The following is a 12,484-nucleotide window of genomic DNA, read 5'->3' as shown; positions in this document are numbered from 1 at the left end:
CCAGATTTCCCCATAGTGATGACTTCATAGTCCTACTATTTCAGGTGATGTTGAAGTATCCAGGCCTTACTTGACCCTCTTGCCCATAACATAATTTGTCCCGATACCTTTATCTCACAGCTTTACTCGCTGACCAGGTTATGTGACCCATTGACTTATGCTACAGGATTACTAGCAGACATAATCTTAATATAGTTTCTTATTTAAAAAACATTAACCTTTTAACCACTTCGGTATGAGCGTCAACTGTAGTCGATAGCCACAGATGAATATGCCAGCGACTTTAGCCGACAGCTGTGATATTACTTTTCTAATTTTTCATTTATCAAAATAAAATTGTGAACATTTAAAAATAACATAATGAAAACATATATGTATATGTTACTTATTACGTTTTACATTGCAAGTAAAGCTGCCTGCAAAGTAAAGCAAGGTTTCAGTGCTTTAAAACTTTCCTCTTCACACAAGAGCAAAACGGATTTGTGGTCAATGCACAGCACAAACTATCGTGTGGACTATGAGTGCCGGCTGTGGGCAAGGTTTCGCGGCCGGTGAGCACCGTACCTAAGTGGTTAAAATGGAAGCCTAGTGTCTTAACATAAAATTTGTGAGTTTTTTATTCCCTGGGATAAATACACAATAAGAAAACCTTATTGAATTAGAAAGTCTGTTATTTTCACTGGTCTACTTACATAACTGCTAATGTGACTGAGATCTTTGAGGCATCTGTCCTTGCTTTATTTGTCTTGTATACACAATATTTGCTATTTCCCAGAAACCAATAAATACCATTTGAACTATAGCTATATATCTTATTTTTGGATATTAAAGTGAATTACTGTTTTTCAATGCCAGTTGAGAACCTAGTAAGATTTTGGAGATTTGATCCAAGGTGGACAGAGATAGAGTCAGAAAGTCTCTAACTGTGGTACGATTACAGTCACTACTTTATCCTGTTCTCAGAGCTGATATTGGTTAGTGGTGGAAACCAAAGCAGAGACATGGAAAAAGGACCTGTTTGCTGGGAACAGACATAAGAAATGCTCTAGGTGCCCTTGCATGAACAGTGCCCCTTATAGAATCTGAGTGAACACTCATGGGTTGTTTATTCCAGATTATTTCCACATAAATAAAATGGACCTTCTTATCTGTTGATAAGCAAAGAGACCAAGGTGTGAGTTAGTGAGGGAGATGAAATACAACAATTCAAAATATTTTTGTTTAAATGCCTCTTCCTAAAACTGAAGCATCCTAAAGTTATAAGAACTCTTAACTACGTTTCTTCCTTGATAATAAATTTATTCTCAGAACATTAGGCTATTTTCTGCAATCATTTTCCTTAAATATGTTGCATATTTGAACTCTCAGGCTGTGAGCATTCAAAAATGTTACCCCACTGAGTTGCTCTCTGGATAACCACTTAGTCTTTTCTATTTTCGAGACTGCAATTGTTTTTCAGTAAGATTGGTCAAATTGAAGTGATTTCAGTTTGCTAAATTACTGTGGTTGATTGGTTCCTCGTTTGGGCATAACTTGTCATTCTTATGGAAACAATCGGCTCTTATTAGGGTCCTTGTTCAAGCTCTAAGTTATCCTACAGAAAAACTTCAATGTTTCTCTAGATAACCAATCAGTAGGATTTCAGTGTTATATTCTACCAGGAAATGAGTTGATGTATCCTGTCTTTTTCATTTAACCAGCTTGTGAAATATTTACAAGGATCAAATAAATTAATTTCTCCTGAAAATTCCAAAGCTATCTTAAGAACTAATAGAAGACATTGTTAAATCATTATCAAGCCCATCACAATAGACATGGCTTTGTGTCAGACATTTTTCAGAACAGATTAATAGCAGTTTATTATAATTTATAATCTTAAAACCTTACTTAGAAGATAGCCATCTCTTTTTTAAAGTGATATTTATTTTCTATCAAACTTATTTCCATCTTTCTTAAGAGCCTGTAGAAGAACAGCTTAAGGCCACTCAGTGGTTGTTCCTACCCATTCAGTGGCCTGAGCAGTTGGAGCAGCAGACCAGGCTCCTGTGGCAGGCAGCGCTCCAGTTTTCAGTGGGGGGCTGCTGAATAGGTCCAGAGGGCATCTGCATGCCTTCAGACCAGTCTGCAACTTTAGGTTGAGTAGCAGTGCACTCAGGAGCTGGAGCAGTCCATTCACTCTGAGATTCCTCCTCAGTCACAACTTTTTCAGCAGTGGTTCACTCTTCCTTTTAAATCTCTTCAAAATCTCTGTAGATGCAGAGGTCAGGAATGGTCTCCCATAGGTGCTCATGGGAGATGGTGCCACACATGTACAGAACTTCTGGGGCCAGCAGCCCCCACATCAGACCCACTGAGTGAGCTCCCTTGCAAGGGATAACAGTGTTCACATAACACAGAGGAGAATCTGTGTTACACGTAGCAACGGTAGGCAGGTTAACATAAGATGCCTCTGTGAGAGGCTGGTGGTCAGCCCTGAGATCAGTAACCACCTGGAGATGTGGCCCTTGGAAGGCAGCCTGGATTTGGTTAGTGAGGGTCTCAGGAGTGAAGTGGCCAGCAATAGGAATGGTTTCAGTGGCAGCAGAAAACTTCAGCACAGCCTGCTGGCCAGTATCCCTGGAGGTTATGACACTGACATTAGCCGAGTTTCAATGGCAAAGATGGCACAGGCAGCCAGCAGAAGCTTCTCCCAAGTCCTCTTCAGAATTAAGTGCCAACACTTCTCCATTTGTATATGCCCTGTTCCATTTAGGATTCAAGGTTGGTGCCACTGAAATGGATTCTTGCTACGAGGAGTCTGAGGACAACCTCTTTTATTTGCAGGACGTCAAAGGCTCTGGAAATTATGAGTTTCCCTTTATGTTACACTGGGAATCTGTAACAGTGTTGTATGGATCCCTCTCTTGGTAGCACAGAAAGTAGTCATATACTTTTAACATAAGGCATTTGTCCTGTTTTGTTCCTCTTAGTATCTTAGGCTATTTGTGCTTTTGAAAACGTTGATCCTTCTCTGTGTTCAGTCTGTTTTAAAATTTAAATATCCCTTCATAGGAGAAGAAAGAAATTCTATCTATTTCTATGCTCAGTTTTTTCTATTTTTCTTTTATTTTGTTTTTATTTTAATATAACTTTTTTAATTTTCAAAATATTAAGGTACAAGTGTTTTTGTTACATGGACAAATTGTATAATGTGGAAGTCAGGGCTTTTAGTGTGCCTCTCACCAGAGTAGTGTTCATTGTACCCAATAGATATGTTTTTATTTATTACCCTCTTCCCACCCATTCAATTCTTTGTTTCCAATGTCTTTACACCACTGTATGACTGTATATACCATTATTTAATTTCTACTTAATAGTGAGAATATGTGGTATTTGTTTTTCCATTCCTGAAATACTTTGCTTAGGGTAATGTTCTCCATTTCCATTCAAGTTGCTGCAAAAGGCATTGTCATTCCTTTTTATAGCTGAGTAGTACTACATGATGTGTGTATGTGTGTGTGTGTGTGTGTGTGTGTGTGTGTGTACACACAAACATCACATTTTCTTTATCCACTCATCAGTTGATGGGCACTAAGATTGATTTCATATCTTTGTAATTGTGTACAGGGGTCTGTTTGATATAATGACTTATCCTTTGGATAGGTACCCAGTAGCTGGATTGCTGAATGGAATGGTAGGTCTTTTAGTACTTTGAGGACTCTCCATACTATTTTCTAATAGTCCCACAACAGTGTAGAAGCATTCCTTTTTTACCACATCCACACTAATATCTATTTTTTTAAATTTTTTAATAGTGTCCATTCTGTTAGAGATAAGATGGTATCTCATTGTGGTTTTAATTTGGATTTCCCTGATGATTAGTGACGTTGAACACTTTTCTAGGTTTTTTGGTTATTTTGTCTATTTTCTTTTAAAAAGACTGTTCATGTCTTTTGCTCATTTTTAATGGGGTTGTTTATTTCTTTGCCAATTTGTTTCAGTTCTTTGTATATTGTGGATATTAGTTGTTTGTCAGATGTACAGTTTGCAAATATTTTGTACCATTATGTAGGTTGTTTATTTACTCTGCTGATAATTTCCCTTGCGTAGAAACTTTCACATTTAATTAATTCCCATTTACTTATTTTTGTTGCTGCTGTATTTTCCATTTGGGTTTTAGTTTTTGCCTACACCAATGTCTACAAGAGTTTTTTATACATTTTCTTCTAGAATTTTTATGATTTCAGATCTTACATTTAAGTCTTTAATCCACCTTGAATTAATTTTTGTATATGGTGAGAGATAGAGGTCTTGTTTCATTCTTTTGCATGCGGCTCTCCAGTTTTCCCACACCATTTATTGAATAGAGCATAACTTTCCCCAGTGTATGTTTTTGTCTGATTTGTCAAAGATGAGTTGTTTATAGCTTTATGGTTTTATTTCTGGGTTCTCTACTCTGTTCTGTTGGTCTGTGTCTCTACTTTTAGAACAATACAATGCTGTTTTTGTTACCAAAGCTTTATAGTATAATTTGTAGATAGGTAATGGGATAGTTTTTCATTGTTCTTTTTGCATAAAATTACTTTGGCAATTTGGGCTCCTTTTTGGTTCTGTTTGAAGTTTAGGATTAATTTGTCTATGTCTGTGAAAAATGGCATTGGTATTTTGATGGGAATTTCATTCAACCTGTAAATTACTTTGGGCAATATGAACATTTTAACAATGTTGATTCTTCCAATTCATGAGCATAGCATATTTTCCCATTTTATTTGTGTCACCTATGATTCTTTAATCAGTGTTTTGTAGTTTTCATTTTATAGATCTTTCACTTCCTTAGTTAAGTATATTCCTAAGGATTTTATTTTATTTTTTTGCAGCTACTGTAAATGTTATTATGTTCTTGATTTGACTGTTATTAGTAGACACAAATGCTACTGATTTGTGTACATTGATATTTTTTTTAAATTCCTTTACTCTGAATCTGTGAGAGTTCTTGTGAGTTAGATGGATTTCTTGGAGATACCATATGCTTGGGTTTTGGTTTTTCATCCATTCAGGCAATCTACATCTTTTAAATAGAGCATTAAGACTGTTTACATTCTGTGTTAGTATTGATATGTGAGATACTGGTCTGTTCATCATGTCGAATAATACCTTGTGATTTTGTTCCCCTTCCCCTTTTGCTGCTATTTTATAATAGCTGTGAGCTTTAATTTCTGAGGGTTTTATACAGGTGTGTATTCATCTGTTTCATGAATAGAGCATTTTTGAGCATTTCCTGTAGTGCAGGTGTAGTGGTGAAAAATTCCCTTATTATTTGCTTGCCCGGGAAAGATTTTATTTCTCCTTCATTTTTGAAACTTAGTTTTTCAGAATACAAGATTCTTGGCTACCATTTAATCTGTTTAAGAAGAATAAAAATGGTAAGGTCTCTTCTGAGAAGTCTGCTGTTAGTCTAATGGATTTTTCTTTGCAAGTTAGTTGTTACTTACATCTCATGGTTTGAAGGATATTCTCCTTCATTCTGATTTTGGTCAGACTGATAAGTATGTGTCTTGGTGGTTTCCTCTTTTATGTGAATTTTTTAGGTGTTCAGTGACCATCTTGTATTTGGGTATCCAAATATTTGGTGATACCTGGGAAATTTTCCTCAATTATTCCCTCAAATAAGTTTTCCTTTGTCTCTGTTTTCCTTAGGCATACCTATAATTCTTATATATTGGTCCATTTTACATACTCCACATTTCTCTGAGTGATTGCTCATTCTTCTTTATTGCTTTTTCTACATTTTTGAATGACTGGGTTAATTTGAAAGCCTTGTCTTCAAGCTCCAAGATTATTTATTCTACTTGGTCTAGTCTGTTGTTAAAAGTTTTCTGCTATATTTTGAAATTCTTTAAATTACTCTTTCATTTCTTTAGGTTCTGTTATATCTTTTCCTATATTATCTATCTCTTTATATAATTTTTTATTCATGTATCCATATTTTTTTTGTTTCTTTGTACTGGTTTTCAACTATCTCATCAATCCCATTCATCTTATTTGCTATCCATACTCTGAATTCCATAGTTGACATTTCCACAATTTTCCTTAGGTTAGGGTCTGTTACTGGAGACCAATTGTGACCCTTTGAGGGTGTTGAAACTGCTTATTTTTTCATGTTTCCAGAGCTCTTATGCCGGTTCCTTCTATCTCAAACCTCTTTCAACTCAATGCAGATAAGTACTATTAACCTGTGTTAAAATACAAGTGTTAATGATGTAGCAGTTAGTACTTTCCTTTGCTGAATAATCGCAATTATCCTACAGGGTAGGTAAATTGACTGCAATGAAATAACTGATTCCAAATTGGGCCTGAAATTTTCTTTTCTGAAATGCTTTTTGAGTTGAAAGCATTGACATCCATTCTAATTGATTCTATACAACAGGGTAATTTTATATTTGGATTAATTCATATTAATTTTAACTCCTTTTAATAAAATATTGTCTTATTTTTCTACCAGTCACCATGTTGGAGCTCCAAATTAGTATTTGGGAATCCATTTAGTCTGTACTTGATGAGTATTTTTATTGCCACTTGATAAATATTTTATGGCTTGATAAAGTATAAATAATAATGATATAAAGGAAATGCATGCTTAAACAAGTGAAAACAAGAAAATTTTAGATGTTAGAAAATTTTCATAAAGTAATTAATAAAATTTTTCCCTTTTTCTTCTTGGAAGTAATCCTGTCAAATTTTTTACAGTTCATTAATTCTGATTCTGTTATAAATTTATATATTTTCCTCTTACTGATTCAAATAGAAAAAAAGAGCTTTCTGCATTTTTTAAAACATTTTTTTTCCAGAGGAAAGAATACCAATGCAGTGTTAAGATAAATGAGTTTGTGAATAGTTCCATGTCTGTAGTGCTATGATAATGTGGAGCCCAAATCTCTTGCCAAAGTTTGCTGCTGCTATTGTATGGTAGAAGCAAATGAAAATCATTTTCTTTAAATATATTCAAGCTATAGTCATTTAAAAAATGGATTAGTTTTCTAGCTTACAGCCAATATCCACTTCATTTTAACTAGCAAAGAAAGAAAGAAGGAATAGAAAGAAAGAAAGAAACCATTTAGGTATGTTTCAAAGCCCATAAAAAGAAACTTATTATATTAACCATCATGAAAAGAAAATTGCAATGATTTTTATATGAGTGCACAAAAGCTAGGATACTTTTCTCTTTCTAGTAGTGATTGGTGATTTTTGTTAATTCATAAATTTGCTTAGGAAGTATGACTTTCTTTAAATGTTAGTATTCCTATGCATTTGATGTTTTATAGGTAAGTGAAACCTTTATGTATCATGTATAAGAGAATTTTTTCACTTTAAAATTTCACAGAGACAAGGAATATTTTACTATTCTGCTTTAGAAGATAAAATGGAGGGGCTATTTATTGTGTTATATTAATAATACAGTCTATGTTGGAGACAAATAATGTTAACACATTAAAATTAAAGCTGTATTTGGTTTTCATTTTGTCTTATGCCTTTGTCTCATTGTTATAATCTCTATTAGTCTAGATTTGCTAATGTTCCAAATATGTCCAATTTAATGGTTTTATATCTCATGAAAAGAATTAGCCGGTGACACTATTAATTCCTATGAATAATATGGTCAGATCATTATAAATGCGTGTTAATATGTTGAAGGAGATTTTGGAAGTAATTGCAATTCCAAGTGTAGAAACACATCTTTCTGAAAATGTTCATGGTATTGGATAACAATGGTTTCTTCCTATTTGCTAATATATGCCAAAAATATGAGGAAACAATAGTACCATATTTACTGAAGTGTGAATCCTTTGAGTCTACCATTTTTATGGCCCATGATGATGAATTAAACATACAATTAAATAGAAAAAATAAGCCCCAATGTTCAATAGCAGAGAAGGATGACTATAGTTAGCAACAATGTATTGCATTAATATTCCAAAGTAGCTAGAATAGAGGACTTGAAGTGTTACCAAAGCGTAGAAATAATAAATACTCAAGATGATGGATACCTGAAATATCCTGACTCTATCATTATACATTTTATGCATGTAACAAATAGTGACATGTATCACATAAATATGTAAAACACCTTGTATCAATAAAAAAAGAGTACAATTCAACAAGAAGGCATAACAATTCTAAATATATATGCACCTAACTCAGGCACACTCAGATTCATAAAACAAATCCTACTTGATCTAAATCAGCAAGAAAGTCAAACAACACCATTAAAATGTGGGCAAGGGACATGAACAGCAACTTTTCAAAAGAAGTCAGATTAATGGCCAACAAACATATGAAAAAATGCTCAACATCTCTAACCATCAGGGAAATGCAAATCAAAATCACAATGAGATATCACTTAACTCCAGTGACAATGGTTTTATCAAAAGGTCCCAAACTGAAAAATGGTGGTGTGGATACAGGGAGATAGGAACACTCATACTGCTGGTGGGACTGCAAATTAATATAACCTCTGTGGAAAGCAATATGAAGATACCTCAAAGAGCTAAAGGTGGAATCACCATTTGATCCAGAAAAACCCATTACTCAGTATCTACTGAAAAGAAAAACAGATATTCTATGGAATGTTTATAGCAGCACATTTACAATTGCAAGGATGTAAAAACAATCCAAGTTTCCATCAAGCATTAGTGGATAATAAAATGTGGTATATGTATGACATGGAGTTCTACTCAGCCACAAAAACAATGGTGATCTAGCACCTCTTGTATTATCCTGGATAGAACTGGATCCCATTCTACTAAATGAAGTATTAACATTTAGTTAATAGTAGTAGTAACATTTAGTGGTAACATTTAGTAGTAACATTCACCAGGTGTTGGGCAGGTAGGGGGAGGGAGGATGAGTATATCCACACCTAATGGGTGCTATGCTGTGTGCACCCTGTGGGGAATGGGCATGTTTGAAGTTCTGAGTTGGGTGGGGCAAAGGCAATATATGTAACTTAAAGATTTGTACACCTGTGATATGCTCACATAAAAAAATAAAATGATAAATTATAAAAATAAATAAATAAATAAATAATATGAAGCAGAAGAAAATTAAAAAAAATAAAGAGTAGGATGTTACAAATAGTGGGGACTTTGGTTTTATTAAATTGTTTAATATATAATTAGGCAGTTCCAATGATGTAATCCATGTGGTGATCTGCTGCCCAGATAATCAAAGTTATAATGCAAATATGTGAGTGTGCCTTTTCCCTGTTTAATCTCTAGAAGTTGTTTTACATAGACATAGAACTTGACATACCTTTATTAGGGAATGCATCACTTTATTAAACAGTTTTATTTATTTTTGAAACATGGATATCTTTCTCATTATAATTTGTTTGTCTATACGATTTGTTCAGTGATGGATCATAGCTTTTCTAAAGTTGGCCATGTAGGTGTGGCTTCACATAGTGGGCTTGATAGAGGTTGTCTGCATATGTTAGTTTTCTGTTTATTCATTTTGTTATCAGTGTTGTTTCTGTTATTTTTACTCCCATCTACTGCTCCTTCTTTCTCAACTCAATTTTGTCTCTTAGAGACAAAAGCCATATAGTACCTCTTTATTCCTTTATTGCCTGAAATAGTTTATATTCATTGCATGCTTTGTGACTAAGTGGATAAAAATGTTATCTTAGGACTTTACTAAAAATGTCATTCATAGTAAGTGGCTACAAACCAAGATCAGTGAAGAAATTGTTTTGTTTATATAAATATCCCTTTTAGAAAATATTTGGAAGCAAAAGGCTTGAGTGATATACAGTAATTTTGAATCTACTGCGGGTAAAAAGTACTAAGACAAAGTAATTCTCATGTAATTTATAGTCAAATTTAATATCTAGATGTACCTATAGTCTGTGAATTTATATAACCTTTCTCATGGACACTATCCAAATCAGTTTATCTTGAGATAAAACCAAATGACTTAGAACCAAAATAATAAAGGAAAAGAATAATCTTAAATATTAATCAGATAGTGCTCATATCATATAAGAGAAGGACATTAATATAACTTGACTAAATCTGTAGCCAATAACTTAGAATTCTATATAGAGGGAAATTTAGAAATAATTTTATATCATTTTTATAGAAAAAGAAACTTAGATTAAGTGCTTGCTCAAGGTCACATTTATTAATTTGTAGTAGATCTAAGATTGACACTCTACACCTCTTGTCTGGTCATCTGATCACTATTTTTCTCAATGGATAATATTTATTATAACTATCTTTTAAAATTATTAAATAGCTTAGGACAAATACATGTTACTGCATATTACAAGAAAATGCTTCTCTGTATGTGTGTGTATGTGACTATGTCTAGTGATATTACTGCATTGTCAATAAGGCAGTTTATTTTTACTATGTCCATATATTCTACTTTCTTATCAAGTTTTCTTTCTTAGTACTTGTATAACCAAAGGGCAATTTAAAAAACAGATGGCTAGAATTAGAAGTATGATCCCATTTCATATCATGGAACTAATCTATTGGGCCCATAAAGAGAAGAAGCCAAGGAGTCAGTAATACTGCAGTCATTGTTACCAAGTAAATTTACCAGGTTTAGAAATCCCAGAAAAATATCTTATGGATTTAAATTCTTGCCCATCAGATAGTTTTGTGGCTGTGGGTCTTATACACAAAAATCAGGTGGGAACAAAGTGAGGGGAATGGGAAGAAGTTAGTTACTAGGGCTTTGCTACTTAACATAAGTATATACATTCAAGTTTTGAAAAGGACAAGATATTAAAATGTGTAGCATACATAAAAATTAAAGGAAAATATGCATAATGAAGGGCAGAATTTGTTTCTAATTACACAAATTATATAGAAGCTTTGGCACATAATTTTGCATAATTTATAAGTTAATGAGGAAAATACCCATTAGGGTACTTCATCAATTCATTGAATGGTGTGGGATTATTACCAAAGGCATATTCTTGAGCTTTTTCATAATTCTAATTTTACATCATATCAATGACTCTTTTTCTAGTGATTTCTATAAATGGTGCTGTTAAAACCACACTGAAGATTATCCAACACTTCTTTTCATTCTTGGCTTCTCTGTATTTCAAGTCCTTTGACACTCAACAGCTGTAATTAAAGTGAAGTTAGAGATTTCTTAGAGGACTCTTCAGCTCACCATTGTTATCTGTCCTTATTTAGAGTTCTATTACTTACCTGTTATGAGGCTGAAAGGAGAGAAGAAATGGTGCTGTGACTTTTCAAGCTGTGAGAGCAACAACATTACCTCTTTTTATTTTAGTATGTTATATTTTTAAATACCACACTCAAAGAATAAACCTTGATCATAGTCTGTATAATATATATTTCAAATCATTTCATCATATAGCTGGGAAGTGTGAAAAAGGTGGTTCAAGGATAATCAAGAGCTGAAACGTCAATGCTGCACAATGCTATATGTTGGGAAATCAAATTTTGTCACCAAGGTATCCATTTGGGTCTTTTCATTGCATGAAATGAAAGTAACTGTTATTAAAACTGAAGTATTTTAAAAATATTGCATCTGACAGAACATCAAACTAAAAATGTATCAAAAAAGGAGATCAATAAAAGGAGACTTCCAGTATGGTTTTACATCTCTCAATTAAAATTAATTACTTTAAATCTCAATTTAAAAATGCATTGGGTCACTGACAATGTGAAATCGTATTCATTTACTATTTTTTCAGTTGTTTAAAAATCTAGAATTTGATCATATGTGCATGCTATTAATCTGGCCCTCTCTTACTAGTATTTTCAAAAGATATTATGTAAACTTAATATGACACATTTACCTCAACCAAGTACGTAGGTAAGTGTATATCATTTCTCATACACTCTGTGTGAGAAATGATACATTTCCTTTATTTGAGAAACCACATTGAAATGTCTTTTATTAATTTCAGGAGAATGCAGTTAACTCATCAAATGTTAAAGTAAGGGAATAAAATAATGTTCATTCATTAATTCAGTAGTTCTGTCCTCAATCCTTGCTTAAAGATGCACAAGACCACTCCTCTAATAAACAAAAATTAAAATATAGTTTGGTGTTCAGTCAGGAATTGTGAAAGTTTTAAGATTAAACCCCATTTAGAAGTAAATATATATATGTATATATATATTTGACAGAAAACAAACATAAGGCCTTTGGATCAGAGAGAAAAAAAGACAGTTAATTACTCAATTACTCATAGTAAAAGCAACATCCAGAGTACTGTCTTGTATTGTTTTCCTGAATACCATTCCAGCCAGGGTTATTTGGTAAGAGCCAGATGGTATCTGTACCTGAAGTAAATATATCACAAGAGAATAACCTAGAAATTTAAAAAAAAAAAAAACACAAAAAAACCAGAAATCCAGAAAAACAACTCCTATCTTATATGAGGTTTCTGGTGACCTACCAGAGAAAGAGAACCTTACCTTTATTCTGAAATATATGAATATTAGTAAATTCATTA

At 33.1% G+C, this 12,484-nt stretch overlaps 1 pseudogene; it reads right to left on the bottom strand.

Moving 5' to 3' along the window:
* Positions 1–1,975: 1,975 nt before the first annotated feature.
* Positions 1,976–5,032, bottom strand: LOC105883251 (small ribosomal subunit protein uS2-like; annotated as a pseudogene).
* Between the last annotated feature and the right edge of the window lie 7,452 nt (positions 5,033–12,484).

The sequence above is a fragment of the Microcebus murinus genome, chromosome 7 (assembly GCF_040939455.1).
Source record: "Microcebus murinus isolate Inina chromosome 7, M.murinus_Inina_mat1.0, whole genome shotgun sequence".
In the NCBI taxonomy this organism is placed as follows: Eukaryota; Metazoa; Chordata; class Mammalia; order Primates; family Cheirogaleidae; genus Microcebus; species Microcebus murinus.
This window is presented reverse-complemented; position numbering and strand designations above follow the sequence as displayed.